The sequence below is a fragment of the Macaca fascicularis genome, chromosome 13 (assembly GCF_037993035.2).
Source record: "Macaca fascicularis isolate 582-1 chromosome 13, T2T-MFA8v1.1".
Lineage (NCBI taxonomy): Eukaryota > Metazoa > Chordata > Mammalia > Primates > Cercopithecidae > Macaca > Macaca fascicularis.
The window spans coordinates 57,235,994-57,259,668 of NC_088387.1; the positions used below are offsets into that span (position 1 = coordinate 57,235,994).

Genomic DNA, 23,675 nt, shown 5'->3' on the forward strand with positions numbered 1-23,675 from the left:
GTTTTATAACATTTTATAAATCTCACAGATGGAATTTCATCCTGAGTTATAATCAAGATTCTATTTTATCTTGGTGGAAAAGAGTAAGAGATCTTTATGGCTATAATACAGATTATTACTTTGATATGAAATAATTAGCCGTAAAATATTTAAGCAAAATTAATTATTTGAGTATTTCAAAGGCTGATTTGCTAGTGTCCAAATTGTAGCTATAAACAAAGCTATTTTAATACTCCAAATGATGTATTCCCTTTATTTTCATATAAATACTACCTACAAGATTGTAGTATGTGTAAAAGCAGCAAAATTATGAAATGAAATGCATGTATGCCTTTTAAAAATTACCTCTTTTTTTTTTTTTTTTTTTTTTTTTTTTTGAGACGGAGTCTCGCTCTACCGCCCAGGCTGGAGTGCAGTGGCCGGATCTCAGCTCACTGCAAGCTCCACCTCCCGGGTTTACGCCATTCTCCTGCCTCAGCCTCCCGAGCAGTTGGGACTACAGGCGCCTGCCACCGCGCCCGGCTAGTTTTTTGTATTTTTTTAGTAGAGACGGGGTTTCACCGTGTTAGCCAGGATGGTCTTGATCTCCTGACCTCGTGATCCGCCCGTCTCGGCCTCCCAAAGTGCTGGGACTACAGGCTTGAGCCACCGCGCCCGGCCTTTTTTTTTTTTTTTTTTTTTTGAGACAGAGTTTCGCTCTTGTTACCCAGGCTGGAGTGCAATGGTGCGATCTCGGCTCACTGCAACCTTCGCCTCCCAGGTTCAAGCTTTTTTCCTGCCTCAGCCTCCCAAGTTGCTGGGATTACAGGCATGCGCCATCATGCCCGGCTAATTTTGTATTTTTAGTAGAGATGGGGTTTCTCCATGTAGGTCAGGCTGGTCTCGAACTCCTAACCTCAGGTGATCTGCCCGCCTCAGCCTCCCAAAGTTCTGGGATTACAGGTGTGAGCCACTGCACCCAGCCCTCAAAAATTACCTCTTGTCATTGATATTTCTATTTTGTACGTCTGTATTAGTTATCTATTTATTGCTACATAACAAATTACCCCAAATTTAGCAGCTTACAACAACAAGCATTTATTATCTCAGTTTTTCCATGAGTCAAAAATCCAACTGCAGTGTAGTTGGGTGCCTCTGCCCCACAGTGTCTCAGTGTCAGGCAGGATCACAGTCGCATATGAAGGCTCAAATAAGGAAAGATTTACTTCCAGGCTCACTCACATGGTTAGGGGAAGGATTCAGTTCCTTACAGGCTGTTGGAATGAGGACCTCAGTCCCTCATGGGCTGTTGGATGGTGTCCTTATCATAGGAATTTCTGTCTAGAGTAACTCACAGCATGGCAGCTGGCGTTCACCAGAGCAAGCAAGCAAGAGAGCAAGAAAGGATAAGGAAGATGGAATCCACAGTCCTTTTGTAAACCTAATCTCGATAGTGACATCCCATGACCTTTACTGCCTCTGTTTGTTAGAAGTGAGTGGCTAGGCCAGCCTACTCTCAAGGAAAGGGAATTTCCCAAGGGTGTGAATACCTGTAGGCAGGAATCACTGGAGGCCCTCTTAGAGGCTGCCTACCACAACGTGTCTCTCAGAAAACTTTCTACATAATTTATATTTTATCTTAGAATACATTTTTTACTAAGAATTTTCTGGTATCTCCTGAAAATATTAGTGATACTCAAAGATATAAAAAAGAAAGCTTAGGGAACAATACACTTAGCACTATGATCATATCACTTTCTATCTTCATTTGCTTCACCATCCCTGGAGCATTGCCTTTGTCCAAGATGGCTGAACACCCATTAAATCAGCCATTGGAAAGGGAGGAGGGATGGGCACAACCCAGAAGTGACAGCTGTCAATTGAGCTCACTTCAGCTCAGATCCTGTTTGCCAGAACATAATCACATGGCCACACCCAGCTACAAAAGAGGCTAGGAAATTTAGTCTTTGGTTGGGCAGTCATGGACTCAACTAAAAATTAATTATTGTGGAGGAAAGGGGAGAATATACATATATAAAAAAATAATATTATATATTATACATATTATATATAATATATTATATATTACATATAAAGCTAGAAGCCTCTGCCCAAGGCTGTCAGCAACATTAAAATGGATATCACACAGCCATGCATTAATGCATTTTACCCAAAGGTGAGTAAAATCATGTCCCCAATTCAGAGCCTCTTAGTCTTATTTAAATGGGATTCTTATTAGCTTGGTTATAGGGCTTCCTAAATCATTACAGATTAAAAGGAAGTGTAGTAAGAGGCAGGCATCTTGACAGCTGCAAAAATTGAGAGCAGAATGCCCCATAACAAATAAGGACGTACAAGAGGCTGAGGCAAAAGCTAAACTGGCAAATCAGAGGAATCTGATATGGGGGCAAACAGTCCTATGAACTTTAGTGGCCCCGAGGCATTGCCCATTTAACAACATTGCCACATAGTAAAATACTTAGGTTAAGTAATCAAGATCCAGAGTCTTCTACTGTGGTTAAAAGAAAAAACATTTTGACACTCTAAAAGAAGGTAAGCTTCATCAGTTTTCTGGAATTTTAATTTATGTATAATGTTCTATGAAAGTGATTCTGTCAAATACAGGAGAGGCCCCTCTGCTCGCCATTCTTTTCACCTTCATCTAATCAACACCACATTGTTTGTGTAGGAAAATGCCTTCTGAATTCAATTTTTGGAGTCTAGGATTATATATTATCTCAGCGGGTTTGGCACTAGTACTTTTCCTTGTTTTTGAAGAAAGTACTTATTATATTCACCAATCCCCAAATATTTCAACTTGTAGACACAGAGCAGTTACTCTCCATCCCCACCTCCCCATCCTATGAAGAGTATAGGACTTTCTGGCTGCACAGAAAGTATTATTGTAGGTATAGGATCATCAAAAATTTCCCATGTTCTCATGTTTTTTAAGCCAACTGGCATGCTAGGTAGTATTGCAATCCTGATACATTATCCCGGAATGTTCTTTCCCATTTCTCTGTCTGGCAAACCTTTATTTGCTTAAGACCACGTCCCATTATAAAATAAGTTGTATTATACATGTAAAGCACTATCAGTAAAAGGAAAAACTGACAAATTAGACAGTCATAGTTTAAAAGTTTGCTCTAGGAAAGACCATGTTAAGAGGATGAAAAGACAAACTACAGACTTCGGAAAAAATTATTTGCAAACCATGTATCTGACAACTAAAGTATATAAAGAACACTGGAAACTCAACAGTAAAAAAATCATAAAATAAAATTTAAAAATGGGTAAAAGGCATGAAGAAACATTTCACGAAAGAGGATATACAAGTGCAAAAAGATGTTCAACATTATTAGGGAAATGCATATTAAAACCACAAGATACAAACACACCTTAGACACCTCAGAATGGCTAAAATAAAAAATAGTGAAAACACCAAGTACTGATGAGGATATGGAGAATCTAGTTCACAGGCACATTTGCTGGTGGGAATGTGAAATATTGCAGGCACTCTGGAAAACAGCTCGGCAGTTTCTTTAAAAACTAAGCATGCCACTATCACACGACCCAGCAATTGCACACTGGGTCATTTATTCCAGAGAAATGAAAACTTAAATTCTTACAAAAACCTATATACACAAGTGTTGGTAGCAACTTTATTTATAATAGCCCCAAACTGTAAACAACCCAGATGACCTTCAGTGAGTGGGTGGTTAAACAAACTATGGTACTTTCAGCACTACTCAACAACGAAAAGGAACGGGCTAATGATTCATTGTACAACCTGGACGAATTATGCTGAGTGAAAAAAGCCAATCCCAAAAGGTGCAGACTGTATGATTCCATGTATAGAACATTTTTGAAGTGACAAAATCATAGAAATAGTGAAGAGATTAGTGGTTTTCAGGAGGTAAGGAAGGTGGGGAGTGGGGAGTGGGAGGGAGGGAAGTGGGTATGGCTATGAAAAGGCAACACAAGGGATTTGTGTGATGGCAACGTTCTGTATCTTGTCTGTATCAATGGTAACATCTTGTGCTATACTTTTGCAAGATAGCACCCTTGGGGGAAACTGGATAAAGGGGGCATAGTATCTTTCAGGATTGTGTCTTCCAACTGCATATGAAAATAGTTATCTCAAAAACAAAGTTCACTTAAAAAATTACGAGCTCCTTAAAACTCCACTGGACTGTGAACTCCTTGAGGGAAAGTGTATTTTATTTATTCAGCTGACTTGTAGAAGATATTTGAAAAGTGTCTGTGGGTTGCCTTAGGTGAGAGAGGCTAACCATTTGAATGTAGCCATATTAAGCACCCATAACTGACAGTATATCTCCAAATGAAGGGCAACTCTGTGCTGACCCATTCTTTTAAAAACTATCTCCTGAGCATGTACTTTATGGTAGGCATTGTTCTGAGTGCTGGTGTCTTAATTCAGGCTGCTATAACAAATTAGCACAGGCTGGGTGGCTTAAAAAGCAAATATTTCTCGTGGTTCTGGAGGCTGGAAGTCTGGGATCAGGGTACCAACATGGTTGGGCTCTTGGTGAAGGCCCTCTTCATGGTTATATCCTTATATGGCCTTTCCTTGGTTTTAGCACATACACTGAGAGGGAGAGATCCCCTGTCTCTTTCTTTTTGTCCAAGGGCACTAACCTCTATGCTGGGGACCCCACTCTATGACCTCATCTAAACCTAATTACCTGCCAAAGGCCCCACCTCCAAATACCATCACACTGGGGATTAAAGCTTCAATGATGAATTTGAGAAGGGGACATAAACTTTGAGATCATAGCAGCTAGAAATACAGTAGTGAACAAAATCAGGGGGGAATGCCCTGGCTTTCAGGGACCTTACAGTTTAACTGAGCGGAAGACAATGAATATAATACATACATTATGCAATATGTTAGGAAGTAATAAGTGCTATGGAAAAAAATTTTAAAGCAGCGTTTACAGGTTAAGGATATAGAAAGGCCTGCAAGAGTGGGTGGTTGCAATTTTAAACAGTTTGAAGAATATCATTTGAACAAAGGCTTGAAGAAAGTGAGAGAGAAAACCATGCGGATATATGAAGGAAGAAAGTTCCAGGCAGAAGGAACAGCCATTGTAAAGGCTTTGAGGTAGAAATGTGTCTAGCATGTTCAAAGACTAGTGAGCAGGTAAAGCCAGTGTTGGTGAAACAAGATGAATGAGGGAGAATAGTTTGGTGAGAGGTTAGAGGGACAGTGAGAATATAGAACATTGAGAGTCTTTTGGCTTCTCCTTTTTTTTTTTTTGAGACGGAGTCTAGCTCTGTCGCCCAGGCTGGAGTGCAGTGGCCGGATCTCAGCTCACTGCAAGCTCCGCCTCCCGGGTTCACGCCATTCTCCTGCCTCAGCCTCCCGAGTAGCTGGGACTACAGGCGCCCGCCACCTCGCCCGGCTAGTTTTTTGTATTTTTAGTAGAGACGGTGTTTCACCATGTTAGCCAGGATGGTCTCGATCTCCTGACCTCATGATCCACCCGTCTCGGCCTCCCAAAGTGCTGGGATTACAGGCTTGAGCCACCGCGCCCGGCCTTGGCTTCTCCTTTAAGTGAAATGATGGGGGCCATTGGAGGATTGGAGGAGTGGAGAGGTGGCGTGATCTGACTTCTGTTTGGAAAAGAATCACTCTATAGCTGGGTGTGGTGGCGGGCACCTGTAATATCAGCTAATTGGGAGGCTGAGGCAGGAGAATCGCTTGAACCTGGGAGGTGGAGGTTGCAGTGAGCCATGATCACGCCATTGCACTCCAGCCTGGGCAACAAGAGTGAAGCTCCCATCTCAAAAAAAAAAAAAAGAAAGAAAAGAAAACAATTAAACAATTACTCTGACTGCTGTGTTGAGAAAAGACAGTAGGAGAACAAAGCTGGAAGTAAGGAAGTATTCAGAAACTATTTCAGAAACTATTGCAGTATTCAAGGTCCAAGAGGTGATGGTGATTGGGACTGGGGTAGTAGCACTAGAGTTGTGAGAAATGACCCATTCATGTTTAGGTTTTGAGACAGAGCCAACAGGATTTCCTGCCAGATTAGATGTAAGAAATCAATGATGGGTCCAAGGCTTTGCAGCTGAGTAATTGGACAAATAGTGTTGCCATTAACTGAGTTGGAAAAAAAATGCAGGGGGATGGCTTTGGGGGGAAGTTGAGGAGTGCATATTGTTGAGACATCTATATGGAGATACTGAATAGGCAGCTGGAGATTTGAGACTGGACTTAGAGGAGAGGAATACAGGGCGGGAGATACAAATTTGGAAGTTGACAATATTTACATGGTATGTAAAGCCATAAAACTAGATGAGATCTCCAAGGGAGGAGCATATTGAAGAAGCCCAGGGATTGAGCCCCAGGTACCCTTTGGAGTTTTAAAGGCCAAGGAGAGGGAGAAGAACTTACTGAGAGAGACTGAGAGGCATGACCAGTGAAAGAGGAAGAAAAATGAGGAGTGTAGGGTCCTGGAAGCCAAGTGAACAGAGTATTTCCTGGAGGAGGGAGTGGTCACCTGATCAACTGTGTAGGTCAGGTCAGGTAAGGTGTGAGAACTGATCATTGAATTTAGCAATGTAGAGACAACTGGGACCTCCACACATCAGAGAGAAAGAATTTTAGCCATTAAAGGAATGTATGGCTCTTTACAAGAATGTAACTATGTTTTAAAAGATTTGTTTTAAAAAGCTGTTTTTCACTTCCTCAAAAAGGTAAGCATAGAATTACAATATGATCCAGCAATTCCACTTCTAGGTATATACCCCAAAGAATTGAAAGCAGAAACTCAGATAATCATATGTCAATATTCACAGCAGCATTATTCACAATAGCCAAAAGGTGGAAACAACCTAAATGTCTATCACCAGAGACTGGATAAACAACATGTGGTATGTACATACAATAGAATATTAGCCTTAAAAAAGAATGAAATTCTGATACTGGGTACACCGTGTGTGAACCTGGAAAATGTACTAAGTGAAGTAAATCATGCACAAAATAACAAAATTCTACTCACGTCAGGTACCTAAAATAGTAAAATTCATAAAGACAACATAGAATAGCTGAGGAATAGAATAGCCTCCTAACCAGAGGCTGAGGGTAGGAGAGAATGGAGAATCATTGTGTAATAGGTATACCATTTCTTCTTGGGGGGATGAAAAAGTTCTGGAAATGGTAATGGTGATGGTTGTGCAATATCGTGAAGGAACTTAATCCACTGAATTGTACACTTTAAAAAGGTTAGAATGGTAAATATAAGTGCCACAATTAATTTTTGTTTTGTTTTGTTTTGTTTGTTTTTTTGAGACAGAGTCTCGCTCTGTCACCCAGGCTGGAGCGCAGTGGCGTTATCTCGGCTCACTACAACTTCCACCTCTCGGGTTCAAGCAATTCTCCTGCCTCAGCCTCCTGAGTAGCCGGGATTACAGACGCATGCCTCTATGCCCTGCTAATTTTTTTGTATTTTAGTAGAGACAGGGTTTCACAGTGTTGCCCAGGCTGGTCTTGAACTCCTGAGCTCAGGCAATCTGCCCGCCTTGGCCTCCCAAAGTGCACAGTTTTTTTAAAAAAAGCATAGGATGCAGGTAAAACACTATCTCAAGGGAAATTTATAACATATATTGGAATTAAAATCAACAAATAAGCAAAAGTAAAGCTATCTTTTATATATTGCTGACCTGAAAACTAAGTTTGCTTTAGGCATCATCTATAACTTGGCTTTCCTTATAGATCCTTTTGTACATGTTTGTTACACTCATTTCTTAAAGGCTCAAGCCTTAGCCATCACAGTTAAAGAAAACGATATCCCCTTATACAGGTCATCATCAGAAGGGCAGGAGAAAAGTCAGCTACTGCAGAGTGATCCAACTACTTACAATTTTAATAAGAGTGTATCTTTTAAATGACATATTTTATTTATCTGTATACTCTCGTTCAGGAAAACTGTTCTCTCTCTTATATAATGTTTTTTGAAAAGAATGTTCCCTGAATGCACATGTAAATAATTTCTTTGCTAAAACCAGCGTTTCTGATAATTCCACAGAACTGATAGGGAGAAAACCTTGAGTACTGGAAGGTTTTGTGGTGCAGCATATTTAATAACCGTGACAACTCAAGAATTTTAAGCAGACTCGCCTTCTTGTCTGGGATCTGTCGGCAGCATTGTGTCTCTACTGGCAAGCCCCTCAATGTACTGTTTCAGCCAAAACCGAGCTAATGATGGTCTACCAAATTTTTACTTGGTATTTTAAAGTCTCAATATTCTCAGGATTTAGAAAATACTTTCCCCCACCCTTTCAAAAGCTGCCACTCTGAAATACATAGCAATTTTTTTTAAAAAGTCTAAAATTGCTTTACAGCCTTGATAAAACAAAGACTGGTGTGTTGATGTGGCTGCTTTTGTATGATTTCCGAGGTGAATTTAGATGACTGGAAGATAGATGGGTGCCAGATGCAGTTTGACATAGATTCAGGCAGCTGCTCCTGGGCTAGGTTTCATTAGCCGGTAAGTGCTCCAGCAGAAGCAGCAGAGCGAGGCCCCAAATGCCAAAATGACAGTGAGAACAGTGGAACAATACAATATTCACCAAGTGATTTTAATCTCGAAGATTAAATGTCACCCAATCAGTTTCCAGGTCTTAAAAAACCAACTTGTATGAAACCATTAGAGGGCCCAAGGCTTTGTTCACCAGAAGAAAAAAGTTTTACTGTTTTTGAAGGGTGAGGGTGGTTAGTTTTAAAACACCAAAAAAAAAAAAAAAAAAATGTTTTAAACCCATGTTGGTTGACAATTAAAAATCTTGTCAACCCCGCCAACACCCATACCACAGTAAAAGAAGTTCATTCACTGTTGCAACCAGGCAGATAGGCAGATTCCTCAATAGAAGGAACCAATGTTTGTTTATCTATCTTTCTTAAAATGAAAGTCTTGGATGGGGTTTCACAGGCCTCTTCCAGCTTAAATGCCCTCCCCCCCACCACGACCACACCCATTCTTCTCCAAAGAAAGACAGAAGTCTTAACACAGAGAGAGCATACGTCTTTGTTTTTGAGACCTTATGGTCTGCATAGCTATTGGTGGGTAAATAAGTACCCAACTACGTAATTGTGAACTTAAAAAAAAAAGTTCCTATAAAGGATTTTTGCTCTCACTACTTGTGGTGTCATAAGTAATTATGAAACTGATTCCAGAATTCTCTATGCTTGATTTCAACTCACGTGTTTTCTCAACTGAGAAAGGGGACCTTTATTTAGTGTATTATTTACACGTACTAAACTTATCTTTGCTTTTCTGAAAAGAGTGTTATGATCTAACCCGTCAGTGATGCAACCATTTCATGTGAGGTAATTTTTTTTCACTAAAATTAACCCAAAATAAATAATTGATTGGACATGTACCTATTGGAAAACTGTAAATCTAACCAATCTCTGCTTTTCTTCTTTACTTTTAGGAAGCTAGTGCATCACAATAGCTCTGAAGCATTACAGAGTATTTTTTTCCCCTCTAAATGTGTGTGTGCTCAGCTCTCTTAATAACAATGGGAGTTGTACTCAAAGAATAGTTTCCATTGCATTTTAGTATTTTTAGTCTTTTGCTTAGTAATAATGTCGTAATGCTACCTTTTTCTTTTTCTTTTTTTTTTTTGTCTACAGAATGATTAAAGATTTGGAAATAAGCTCTGGTTGAATTAGAAACACTCTATGTTCAAAAGCAAATTATAATGTTAACTAATGGCCATGTGATACCCTACCAAGTTTGAATATATTCTGGGCTTGAAGATATTGCATACATGTTCTCTGAAAGTTGAATTTCCTTGGGGCAGAGCTACCCATCTCTGAATTTACATTTGAATTACAGGGAATAACATCTTAGGTGACATGGTTTGATTTCATCTAAATCTTTGGGAAATGTTCCATAGTAATCAAAGCTTCTCCTTCTCTTCTTTTTTCCCTCTCTTCCTTTATGGGTCTAGCACTGACAGCTTGACCACGTTGACCTAAATATTAAGACCTTTTTTTTGTTTCACTGTACCCACTACTCGCAAGGGCTATGCTAGCAACCCTCATTGATGAGAGGTGAGTATTGCGTTAATGAAGAGTCGTTAGGTTCAGCACACTCATTGTGGATGAACCTAATTAGACTCAGATTGCATTTCTCTTGAACAGCTTTTAAAAGCCTTTCTAGCCTTTTTTTCTTTATTTTTGAGAGAGAGTCTCACTCTATTGCCCAGGCTGGAGTACAGTGGCACAATTTCAGCTCACTGCAACCCCCGTCTCCCAGATTCAAGTGATTCTCCTGCCTCAGCCTCCTGAGTAGCTGGGATTATAGGCGCCCACCACCACACTCAGCTAAATGTTGTATTTTTAGTAGAGATGAGGTTTCACCATGTTGGCCAGGCTGGTCTCGAACTCCTGTCCTCAAGTGATCGTCTGCCTTGGCCTCCCAAAGTGCTGGGATGACAGACGTGAGCCACCACACCCAGCCCCTTTCTAGCCTTTCTTTATCCCTGAATTTACATAATTCCTCTGATCCATTTTCATTTCTACCAGGTATAGGGTCCTTCTTTATATTCAAGAGATGTTGTGAGAAGACAGTGAAAAGGGGAAAGGTGGTGAAAAGAGCATTGGGGTCCAAGTCCAAAGTCCAGAAGGTTGCCTCCCTGTCCAGTGAGAGCCGGAGCCCTGTCTTCCTCACAGGGTGGCTGGGAGGGGTAAAGGAGCATATGGAGATCCTTGGAGAAAAGCGCTATATGCAGAAGTCTAAAATGCCATTGTGGTTATTTCTATTAATTACCAACCAAATCCAAAGCCATTTCAGTTGCTAATCATTTGATATTTTAATTCATTTTTTTCTACCATAAAAGCATAAATTTAAGTTACAGTCTCTTTACCACTTATGGACTACTTACCACTCTATTAACTCTCAGTGCTATATCTATTCCCCCAGTTCTCCCATCCTGTTTTTTGTTTGTTTGTTTGTTTGTTTTGAGATGAGATCTTGCTATGCTGCCCAGGCTGGTCTCAAACTCTTGGGCTCCAGTGATCCTCCCTCCTCAGCCTCCCAAATAGCTGGGATTACAGGTGTGCACCAGTGCACCCAGCTCATCACTGGCATTTTTTAATGTAGAAAAAAAAAGTGCTGTAACCCAGTTGTAGCAATGAAAGTAGGAAGAAGCATGCTGATTGCTCCTGTTACTTGAGTTATAAAGCCATTGAAGAAAGTAGCTGGTCTTTCCTAGTCTTCATTATGTTTTCCCATCAGAATATAACTAAAGCAAAGGGACAAGAGGAGGGAATCTCAGAAAATGAACAATCTAGAGGTTTGATGCTCTTAGTAATTTGTGAGAGAATCTTTTCTTAAGCTTAGCCGAAAGTCTGGCACAGTGGACATTTGGTAAATGTTAGATGAAGAAAAAACAGGGGTATTGGTTTTATATTAAATTGCAGTGACAGAGGTACATTTTGAATGCTAGTCAGATGATGAGATTCATTCAGTAAAAATATATTTCTCCTATACTCCAGTCTGACCTAATGCCTTAAATGAGTGGAGTTTCATCTGATCTCTTGTGTACAGTGCGTACCACAAAGCCTCTGTAAGATTCGTCCCAGTTGGCAGCAGTGACAAGGCCTGCTGGGGACAAACCAGGGAGCTCTCCATCCAGTGCCAGTGACCACCAGCACAGTATTGAATTTAATTAGCATTATGTGATTAAACAATTATTAACAAAAATAGCTACTGTTGTTTATCATTTTCAGAGGCTGCACTAACTTTTCTATATTATTATCTCATTTAATCCTCACAGTAACACTACACTGCAGGTTCTGGGTCTACCCCTTTTTTTACAGATGAGGAAATTGAGGCTTATGCAAGTTGCTGAAAGTCAACCAACCAACACATGGTCAAGCTAGAAGTTGAAACCCTGTGTATCCCAGGACTGTTTGACTCCACAGTCAGTGTTTGCAGGCATGTCAGAAAATGTTGCCCATAGTTTGCTAAGTTACATGTTAAACAGTCTCAAAATACTCTTTGTTTTGCTTCTCTGGTTTCTCTGCAAAAGAACTGACAGGTTCTATTGGTATAAAATGGTATAAAAGTGGCCAAACTCATAATTGTCTCACACGTCCGTGTGAAGAGACCCCCAAACAGGCTTTGTGTGAGCAACAAGGCTGTTTATTTCACCTGGGTGCAGGTGGGCTGAGTCCGAAAAAGGAGTCAGCACAGGGTGATGGTATTATCATTAGTTCTTACAGGTTTTGGGATAGGTGGTGGAGTTAGGAAGCAATGTTTTGCGGGCAGTGGGTGGATCTTACAAAGTACATTCTCAAGGGTGGGGAGAATTACAAAGAACCTTCTTAAGGGTGAGGGAGATTACAAAGTACATTGATCAGTTAGGGCGGGGCAGAAACAAATTACAATGGTGGAATGTCATCAGTTAAGGTTATTTTCACTTCTTTTGTGGATCTTCAGTTGCTTCAGACCATCTGGATGTATACGTGCAGCACAGGGGATATGATGGCTTAGCCTGGGCTCAGAGGCCTGAAAATAATGAAGACTTTTTTCTTCTTCTTTTTTTTTCACCGTTAATGTAGAAAAGATGATTTCTGATGAAGGGCGCCTTTACTTCAGTCTCATAGCACAGGCTCTCCCTCAGGTGGGAGGGTGAGTCAGAGGTGGATGACTATGCTTTGCTGGAGTTATTTGCAGTGTGTGACAGGGGCAGAAAGTGTGAATGCATGCAGCCTTACATCTGATGGGTACATCCCGAAGCTGCACGACTGTGGCAGCCTCAGATGAATCATGGCATTTTAGGATCCGCATGTGTCGTCAACATACGTGGGTTGAATTAGCATGGACGCATAGTAGTACTCTAGAAACACAAATAAAAGTAAAACACACCATTGGAATACCTGCAGTTTTTCACATGGAAACCAAAAGCTTGTGAAATCAGTACATTTTGAGCTTTTTGTTTTTAGAGCTAATGCTTTTGTTTACTAGCTAAGACCATCTTAGCATTTTCTATTTAAGTGTTTAAAATTCAGTCATAAAATTTCACTCTAAGCTAAAGCTGTTTATAGTAACTTAGGCTGCATGTGGGTGTATTAAAAAGGAAAAATATATATTTCTAAAAAGATACAGTAAAGTTTTTCTGGTTCATGCTGCTTGATTGATGACAGATAGATGATTGATTGCCAGATAGATAGATAGATCGATCGATCACCATAAGTTTGTTTCCATCTGAGTTTGTTTTTAGAAATGTGCCTTGGCAAAGAATCTTCTTTAGACAGTTAAGTAAAGTGATATTTACAATAATATAAATTCGAAAATGAAACCCAGATCTTGAACTAGAAGATATGGATTCCAGCCTGGGCTTTGCTGCTTGGTGGTTGTGGCATCTTGAGAAAGTTTTCTCTGAGCCTTGCTCAGTTCCTCAAGTGTAAAACGGAATCGTAGCTGGTGCTTGGGGTCTTGGGGATGGGGAACAAATAAGATGATGATGTCAAAGTGCTTTATAATCTGAAAATGCTATACAGTTTTTTAAAGTACTGTAATTATCCAAGTTTAAAATTATCCACAGCCAGCAGATGGACTGATCTATCATCATTCTTCATCCATGAAGGGGATAATGTTTATTTTGGTCCCCTAAACAACACAGGTTTTTTCGTTTTGTTTTGTTTTTATACATTTATTGAGCTCTTATGATTTGTGAGGACTTCCTTCACATCAGCAGAATTTATATGTAGATTTATAAAGCCTTTGTTTACACACACTTGTTATTTATATAGCATACCAACTTTCTGTACATGTGAATTTTATAGACACCTGAAGTTTATCTCTTTAAGTACTTAAACTTGTTTAACATAAGCTTGTTCAATAAAAATCTTTCTTTATATCATTTCTGTTGTTGATGTTATTATTATATTTTTTCCATAGACAGCATTGAGCAATGCTACGTTTTCATCATGATTCAGGATAATTTAGATTGCTCAAATATTCTATTGAAACAGATTCCTTTAGGGTGGAGCTAGTAAGGGACATGGTGCTATTTACCCTTACTTTAAATGGTCCTAGATCAGTAACTTTTTTGAATAATTGAATCAATTTTGGTTTTTGTTTTTAATTAAAAGAGATGGGGTCTTGCTATGTTGCCCAGGGATGGTCTCAAACCCCTGGGCTCAACCAGTCCACCCACCTCTGCCTCCCAAAGTGCTGGGATTACAGGCGTGAGCCACCATGCCCAGCCAAATCAATGTTTTGTTGTGTTTTTTTTTGACTGGTAATAGAATTTATTCAAATGTGCCTTAATATAGGCGCTGGGGCTTGCCCATGGTGCTCTTGATATATAAGGCCCGGACATTCTGCCAGTTTTTCTTGAGCAATGACACCAAGAAGTTGACAGCCAGGTGAATGTTATACACAAGCTCATCGTCTGTCATCTTCATGTGACCAACAGCTACAGCCAGACATAACACCTTCTTCATTTGGAACTTGATTGTGGACTTCACCTCATCCACTTTGGCCACCATGTTTTCGTTGTGTGTGAGCAGGGAAGGAAACTTTCCTGCCTTATTTAGGCCTGGGCCAAGGATTCGTGGAATCTGCTTGATCAGAGACTCTGAGGCCAAAAACGCATCATATTTTTTGGCCAGTTTCTTGACCAGTTTTTTATTCTTGTTGAGTTTTTTCAGCGCCTCAATGTCCATGTGGGGGATATCCACAGCCTTGGCCTCGTCACAGTGCTGCTGGTCCCCCAGGACACACACAGAGAACTTGGGGCGGGGAGTGGACTTAAGCCTGATGGTGCCCGAGAAGCGCTTGTCCTTCTGGGGGTCATAGCTCTTCAAGCTGATCTGCAACTCCACCATCTCCAGGAACTTCCGGCGCTTGCGCTGGTTCCGGTGTAGGACTTCCCGCACCGCCGGGTGTCGCGAGAGACTGCTGCTCATGGCTTCTTACGCCGTGCTAACCGGAAAAGACAAATCAATGTTTTTATAATCCCTCCCTTCTATTCGCGTTGTTAGCTGTCTTTTTCTTTTTTCTACTATCATGTACTTGCCTCTTTTAATTCTTTCTCCCTTCTAAATTTCTAAATTTTCATTTACAATCTGTGGTTTGGGAAAAAGGCCAGATATATTTTAATCTTTAAGATTAAATAGGCACTTAGGTAATACATGTTAATGTATGAGGTTTGGTATATGTGCTTTGTTATATCTTATTTTTGTTGAAGCATTTATTTTTGCCAATTTTATAAGTTCCAAGTAACCAGTTCTCTCTGGATGAATTGTTTTACACACCAACATTTAAAAACAGCCTGCATCACTTTCCTCTAATAATCACCAGTTATACGGGGTTTTTTTGTTTGTTTGTTTTTGTTTTTGTTTTTTTTTGAGATGGAGTCTCTCTCTGTCACCCAGACTGGAGTGCAGTGGCCCGATCTCAGCTCACTGCAACCTCCGCCTCCCAGGTTCAAATGATTCTCCTGCCTCAGCCTCCCGAGTAGCTGGGACTACAGGTATATTCCACCATGCCCAACTAATTATTTGTATTTTTAGTAGAGATGCGGTTTCACCATGTTGGCCAGGCTGGCCTCGAACTCCGGACTTCCTACTTTGGCCTCCTAAAGTGCTGGATTACAAGCGTGAGCCACCATGCCTGGCCAATCACCAGTTATTCTTATATAGCTCTTTATTAATTACAAAGTGCTTATGTATACTTTGCCTACCTTGATCTCCACAGAATCATGAGAGATGGGCAGGACATATCTTAATATTTTACAGATAAGAAAGCTAAGGCATAGTTTGAGGTTATTGAGTAGATTTTAACTAGGGATTGCAGCTGAATCTCCCAGGGAAGTTTGTTGACCTACACATACCAAGGTATCCCAATTCCATGGGTCTGGGGCAGGACCCAGGTACATATATTTTGGAAAAAGGTCCCAAATGATTCTAATGTTCATAGCTTTCTCAGACCTTTTTCTCTGTCCCCCATCCCCCCCCTCTGCTCCCACTGAGAACTGCTAGGTTAAAGTTTTTATCACCAGTAAGTGGTTTATTAAGATGTTTTCACCTGCAGGTTATAGAAAACCCAACAAACAGTGGCTTAAATCTGATTTTCAGTGGTTCCACTATCAGCTGGTGTGGTGGTCAGAGTAATGCTTCCTGTATGTTACTTTATGTGGTAAAAGAGACTTTGCAAATGTAATTAAGGTACTTGAGATTGGGAGATCATCATTATCGGGCTGGGCTCCGTGTAATTACAGGGGTCCTTGTAAGAGTGGGGCAGGAGCATCAAATGCAGAAGAAGGTGGGATGACGGAAGCAAGGGTTGGAATGATGTGCTCTGAAGATGCAGGAAGGGGTTACAAGCCAAGGAATGAATGCAAGGCAGCCTCGAGAAGCTGGAAAAGAGGGCCTCCCCTGAAGCCTCTGGAAGAATGCAGCTCTCAAAAAACCTTGATTTTTAGACTTCTGACCTCAAGAACTATATGAGAATAAATTTGTGTCATTTTAACCCACTAAGTTATAATTTGTTACAGCAACAATAGGAAACCAGTACAACTGGGAAGTATAAAATGCAGATCCTGGCCAGGCGCGGTGGCTCAAGCCTGTAATCCCAGCACTTTGGGAGGCCGAAACGGGTGGATCACGAGGTCAGGCGATCGAGACCATCCTGGCTAACACGGTGAAACCCCATCTCTACTAAAAAATACAAAAAACTAGCCGGGCGAGGTGGCGGGTGCCTGTAATCCCAGCTACTCGGGAGGCTGAGGCAGGAGAATGGCGTGAACCTGGGAGGTGGAGCTTGCAGTGAGCTGCGATCCGGCCACTGCACTCCAGCCTGGGAGACAGAGCGAGACTCCGTCTCAAAAATAAATAAATAAATAAATAAAATAAAATAAAATGCAGATCCTTAAGCCCCTCCCACCGAGATAAAGTTTGAGTAGAGTGGGTGAGGTTTAGGGAGCTGTGTTTAAACTAGTCCTTAGGTGATTTAGTGGCCTGTGGTTTTTGGCCTGTTGGCCTGTATCTACAGAGTTACAAAATAATCACAAGGCCATTTACTGTTTCCCTCAGGTGTCTAGAGGTGGGTGGTCCCAGCATGGCAGGGTTGGGGGTTGGGGTGTCATCAAGGACCCAGGCCCCACCTGGACCTCTGCTGTACTCCCCTCAATGTGTTGGTCTTTTACCCTATCCCCTTTTTTTTGAGACAAGTTTTCGCTCTGTCACCTACCCTATCCCCTTTTTTTGTTTGTTTGTTTGTTTTTTTGAGACAGGGCCTCACTCTGTCACCCAGGTTGGAGGGCAGTGGTGTGATGATAGCTCATTGCAGCCCCAACCTCCTGGTACCTCCTCAACCTTCCCACCTCAACCTCCCGAGTAGCTGGGACTACAGGTGCACACCACCACACCTGGCTAATTTTTTTTTTTTTTTTTTTTTGAGACGGAGTCTCACTTTGTTGCCCAGGCTGGAGTGCAGTGGCACCATCTCAGCTCACTGCAAGCTCCGCCTCCTGGGTTCACGCCATTTTCCTGCCTCAGCCTCCGAGTAGCTGGGACTACAGGCACGCACCACCATGCCCGGCTAATTTTTTGTATTTTTAGTAGAGACGGGCTTTCACCATGTTAGCCAGGATGGTCTCGATCTCCTGACCTCGTGATCCGCCCGCCTGGGCCTCCCAAAGTGCTGGGATTACAAGCGTGAGCCACCGCGCCCGGCTCCTGGCTAATTTTTAAAAGTTATTTTTAGTAGAGATGAGGTCTCGCTATATTGTCCAGGCTGGTCTTGAACTCCTGGGCTCAAGCGATCCTCCTGCCCTTGGCCTCCCAAAGTGCTGGGATTACGAGTGTGAGCCACCGCACCCGGCCTTACCCTTATTCTTGTTACATCATGGTCACCGATGGCTACCAGAAAGAAGATACCTTCCCAGAACTTCCAGCAGACTTCCCCTTACACCTGACTAGCCAGAACTGCAGCACCTGGCCATCTCCAGCTGCACAGGAGGCTGGACAGCAAGAAACCTCATATGGTATCTCAAAACATTATTCTGTGTCCCTTCTCCTCCTGGGAAACGCGTGCACCCCTCCAACAACACTTACCTTTCATCTGGCTTTTGTCTCCCTCCTCCAACATGGCTGTTTAGTGTCAGGTCCCTTTTAAAATTATCTCAGGCCGGTGGCTCACTCCTGTAATCCCAGCACTTTGGGAGTCCCAAGGCAGGAAGATCGCTTAAAACCAGGAGTTTGAGACCAGTCTGGGCAACAAAGTGAGACCCCTGTCTATATAAAAAATTAAAATAATAAAATGGCTCCTGTCATTTTGGAAAAAGAAAACACTAATTTATTTAATCTTTACAACTCCATGGAGTGAGTAATTTCCCTTTTTTTTTTTTTTTTTTTTTTTTTTGAGATAGAGCCTCACTCTGTTGCCCAGGCTGGAGTGCAGTGGCTGGATCTCGGCCCACTGCAACCTCCGCCTCCCAGGTTCAAGCTATTCTCATGCCTCAGCCTCCCAAGTAGCTGGGATTACAGGTGCCCACCACCACACCCAGCTGATTTTTTGTATATTTAGTAGAGACGGGGTTTCACCATGTTAGCCAGGCTGGTCTCAATCTCCTGATCTCATGATCTGCCTGCCTCAGCCTCCCAAAGTGCTGGGATTACAGGCATGAGCCACTGCACCCGGCCTCAAATGTCATTTTCTTATCAAGGTACATTCAACCACCTCTTTAAAATTATAGCCCTGCCCCACACATATACACCCAAGCACACATTCCCCATCCTCTTTTCCTGCTTTATTTTCCCCATAGCAGTTAATTTCTAATATACCATATAATTTACGGATTTATTTCACTTTCTCCCACCATCCTGAATGTAAAATCCGTGAAAACGGATTTTGTGTTTTGTTTGCAGCCATATTCCAGCTCCTAAAACTAGAATATAGTTAGGCCAGGTGCAGTGGCTCATGCCTATAATCCCAGCACTTTGGAAGGCCGAGGAGTATGGATCACCTGAGGTCAGAAGTTCGAGACTAGCTTGGCCAACATGGTGAAACTCCGTCCCTACTAAAAATACAAAAATTTGCTGGGCACGATGATGCATGCCTGTAATGCCAGCTACTCGGGAGGTTGAGGCAGGAGGATTGCTTGAACCCAGGAGGTGGAGGCTACAGTGAGCCAAGATTGTGCCATTGCACTCCAGCCTGGGTGACAAGAGTGAAACTCTGTCTCAAAAGAAAAAAAAAATGCTAGGACATAGTAAGCATTCAATAAAGTTTTGTTGGGCTGGACGTGATGGCTCACACCTATAATCCTGGCACTTTGGGAAGCCGAAGCGAGTAGATTGCTTGAGCCCAGGAGGTTGAGGCTTCAGTGAGCTTGATCATGGCACTGCACTCCAGCCTGGGAGTTAGAATAAGACCCTGTCTCAAATAAATAAATAGATAAATAAATAAATGTTGAATGAATACATTCTTCATGCACGGTTCTGATTAGGTCTACGGGGCAAATTTCTAGAAATGAAATGACCACATTACAGGATATAGAAATTTTAAAAGGTTCTTGATACACATCACCAAAACCCTGTCTTTCCCAAGGTTAAATCAGTGTGTACTCACATCAGGAACTGTGAGACAACCTGTCCACTGTGCCCTCACATTGTTACCAACTTTAAAACAACTTTAGCCAGCTTAGTATGTAAAAATTACAGTTCTTTTAAATTTATATTGCTTTTTCATGCATTTCTCCCCTTGATAATGATGAGTTTGGGTCCTTTGCTTATTTATAAAATTTTGTTTTAGTGTTTTCTTATTTAGTATTGATGGTTTTTTAATTGATTCATAAGACTTCTTTAGGTTATAAAGTTACTAAGTCTTTGTTACCTGTGTTGTTGTTATTTCTCCTGGTTTGTCATTTAAAAAAAATTTGCTTATGGTGCTTTTTGTTATATAGTTTTTGTTAGTGTAGTCAGTTTTATCTTCATAGTTCTTTTGCTTTATAGTTCTTTTGCTGCATAGTTCTTTTGCCTTTTTGGAAAGGTCTTATCTACCTCTAAGATCAATTATTCATCTGTAATTTCTTTTAGTTCTCTTATGTTTTTTAATGTTATTCTTTAATCTCTGGTGTTTTACCATATTGTGTGAGGCAAGGATCTAATGTTAGTTTTTCCTCCCTAAATAATAAACCATTCATTGCACATGCCTTCCTTACCTCACTTATAAGAATGTGTTGTTAGTGTATACTAAATCTTTTCACTAAAGTCTGTTCCAAGTGTTTCAATTCAGATTCATTTATATTTTTCTTTCACCAGAATCCAACTCTTAATTATTGTTTTTAAATATATTTTAATATCCTCTTTTAATTTTTATTTCATTTTTTCATTTGTTGGTTTGTCTAAGTAAATTTTAGAATCATGTTCAAGAATAAATGGAGAGTTAACTTCCTAAAGTGAAAACCACATCATGCCATTCTGCCATGGAAGATCTCTTAATGACTTCAGAACATAAAGGCTACACTCAGTGTTAACAGCCTCCAAGACCTTCCTAGACCTGCCCCAGCCAAACTCTCTAGTGTTACGTATTGCCACTCCCTGCCTGAAATTTACACTTCAGATCTGTACCCACATCACATGCTAATTCTCACCTCCCTATCTTTGCTCATCCTGTTCCATCTGCCTTTAATGACCTTGACTAATGATCTTGACTAATTCCTGTTTACCCTAAAATCCATTTCCTGGCCTCATTCCACACTGGCCAGGCTCTGCGGCCACTCCTGCATGTCCATTGTCATCCTGTGCATGTCTCTTACACCACATAACCCATTGCATCACAATGATGAGTTAATCTTCCACCTGAACTGGGTGGGAGCATCTCATGTTCATTTTGTATTTCTAAGACCTACCATGCTACCTGTCATACAGTAAGTCATATGGATGGAGTAGAGGAGAATATTCCAGACTGGAAATTGGGAGACAGATTGTTACCATAATCAAAGTGAAGGATAACTAGAGTATTGACTAGGGCAGCAGTGGGAGAAATGGGACATATATGGAAAATAAGAGAGAAGACTGACCGGGCTTTGTGTCTGGATGAATGTGAGGGTAAGAGAGATGGAAGATGCTTTGAATCTGAGATTTCCAGCGGAGACTCCAGGTAGATGTTGTACCTTAACCATATTGAGGCATTTGGGAAGTAGGGGGCAATTTAAGGAGAATATGATTAGGACAACTTTAGATGTGCTGTGAGTTGGAGATGCCTTTATGATACCCAGTGGAGATGTCTGATAGCCAATGGGACATGAATAGGTTAATTATATGCTTTTATCATTCAAACCAGGACCTTTTTGAAATTGACACAGAATGCTATTAATAATTATGCCAGGATAACAAGCATAAACCAGGAATGACCCTTATAAACTGGGTTGCATGGTCTTCCTGTATAAAAAGGTCACATCTGGAGCTCAGAGAGAAAGGTCTGGAATGTAGTTAATGATTTGTGAGTCATTAGCATATAGGAGCTCTGAGAATGGGTGAGATTGCCTAGGGAGAGTTTCTAGGATAAGAGGAGAAAAGAGGCAAGACAAAACCATAGGGAATACTAATATTTGCATAGTTAACTATGTAACTGGGATTATTAACTGGGAAATTGTTTTTCAAAACACTTACATTCCTAAATTTTTCTGAGGATTCTAATATCCTAATCAGCCATTCCCATGTCTGCTCCCAACCCGACCATGAACCATGGCCATCTCCATCCTGCCCCTCACCACAGTACTTTACCCCTCTCTCGCCCTCTCTGCAGCCAGAAGTTTTTGTTGTTGTTGTTGTTGAAGTTTAAAACTACAGGTTTATAGGGAGGGCAGAGGTAGAGGAACCAACAAAGGAAACTACAAGTGGCCAAGGAGACAAGAACCAGGAGACTACAGTTCAACTTGAAGGACACCTTTTGAGGTGGTCAGTAATGTCAGATGCTACAGAAAGGCTAAGTAGTATGAGGAACTGAGAAGTGTCCATTGGCCATGCCATTTAGGGGTCACTGTTGCCTGTTTGTGGGATGGGCAGTAGAGTTGTTCTGCAGTAGGCAGAGGAAGCAGGAGGAAAAATAAAGTTGTGGATAGACAGAAGTAGCTACCAGCAGCATTCCTGCAGCATTAAACATGGGGAGGATTGATTCCTGTTTTAAAAGTGAAGATAGAATGCATTGAATCTGTAATATATTGATTGCAACAAGGAGCCAGTAGCAAGGGCAAGGCTGAATGTACAAGAGAGGGAAGAAATACCAATCTTCAGTCATATTGAAGCTTTTTTGCTCAGTCTTATTCCCTTGTCAGGAGCACCTGTGCTGTGTTGTAGTTGAATGCCACCAGTCTGTTCTAATAGGTGTCACGTTGACTTTAAACACTACCATCCAAATGTCTTTCTGTTTGGTTGACTTGGGATCTACATAGTTCTTCCTCTTTTTCTAAAGACTGAAGATGGGAACATTTGAAGAGAATATAAATTTGTCTTCTAGTTGTATTGATTTGCTGATCACTGGTAAAGTGCTGATAACCCATCAATCTAGGTTTATGGGTTAATGTGATACATCCTTGTTGGTAGATTTAGAAACCTATACTGCACGCGAACCTACTCTTTTCGTACATATATGTGTGTCTGTCTATGGTGTCATGTGTATTAGGTGGAAAAGTGAGTTTTTACACCAAAATGTGTTTTAATCTTGAGAAGTTCCATTAAGAAAAAAGATGTTGAAATACAAACTGTTCTGTTTTCTGATTTGCTATCTCATAGTAAGCAGTTAGTTGTAAGATTGACTTCCTCAGAGGAAAGAAGGCAAGGACACCAGCAAAAGGAAAAGAAATGTTTAATTGCTCTGCAAAGGCCCCAACATGTTCTGAAAAGTAAAGATTTCAGGCTTAATGTGCATGGAACAAAAGGCCGTTGTGAGCTGTGTACAAGAGTTGGTGAGAGTTTGTATTCTGCCCCTTTTTTCTGTGGGAGTTATTTCCTGTTGTTGACTAGAGTTCTTTATTTAGAACCACCTAGCTTCAGAATGCCTGCTAGCTTGCAGAAAAGTGTGTACTTAAAACATAGGCTTATTTCAAGACAATCTCTTTGAAAAAAAGTCACACTACACATGCACTGAAACTCATGTTCCCAAAGGTCAAAATCCCCAATAAGAAGAGACATAAGAAGGAGCTGCAATGCGTTTCGTGTAGCACTTGGTGGTCACCTGAACACCTAGTGAAAGATTCTTTATGGGGAAACTGTGTTTCTATTTTTTGCTTTAAGAAAAAAAAAAAAAAAAACAAGATTTCACTTTTTAGTGCTGAGTTCTTTGTCATTTTAAGGAAGTAACAAGAAGCCTTCCATATTTTGTGAGGAAGATTTATCCTTGTTAGCATGATAGAAGTTCTCCTGGCAGGTAAGAAATACACCCAAAACAGGCATTGAACCACTTATTCTCTTATACTTGCGTGATGAGCTGGGCTTCCTATTGAAGAACTTTAGGTTGATTTAGCATTATCTTTGGATTTTACAGTCTAATATTAAGAGAGAGCGAGAAGGATAATATATCAGAACGAATGAGAAGAATAAATTGTTTATTACTGAAATAATGGGAAATAAATGAATGCTTGCAATACAAATATTGTCCAGTATTAACAGGTGCTAGAAGTTGTAGGAAAAAAAATCTTAC

At 40.9% G+C, this 23,675-nt stretch overlaps 1 protein-coding gene and 1 pseudogene across 2 annotated transcripts in view; one reads left to right on the top strand and one right to left on the bottom strand.

The window, feature by feature from the left end:
- Window positions 1–23,675, top strand: part of SERTAD2 (SERTA domain containing 2) — a 123,958-nt gene that overhangs the window by 65,004 nt on the left and 35,279 nt on the right. The window contains exon 1 of one of the 2 annotated variants that reach the window (XM_045369195.3): window positions 461–23,402. The exons of the other annotated variant lie outside the window; for it this stretch is intronic. The gene's annotated coding sequence lies outside the window, so the exon portion shown is untranslated. Of the gene's footprint in view, window positions 1–460; window positions 23,403–23,675 lie in introns of those variants that run through there. 2 annotated transcript variants of the gene reach the window in all.
- On the bottom strand, window positions 14,242–14,965 carry LOC102124742 (large ribosomal subunit protein uL1 pseudogene; annotated as a pseudogene).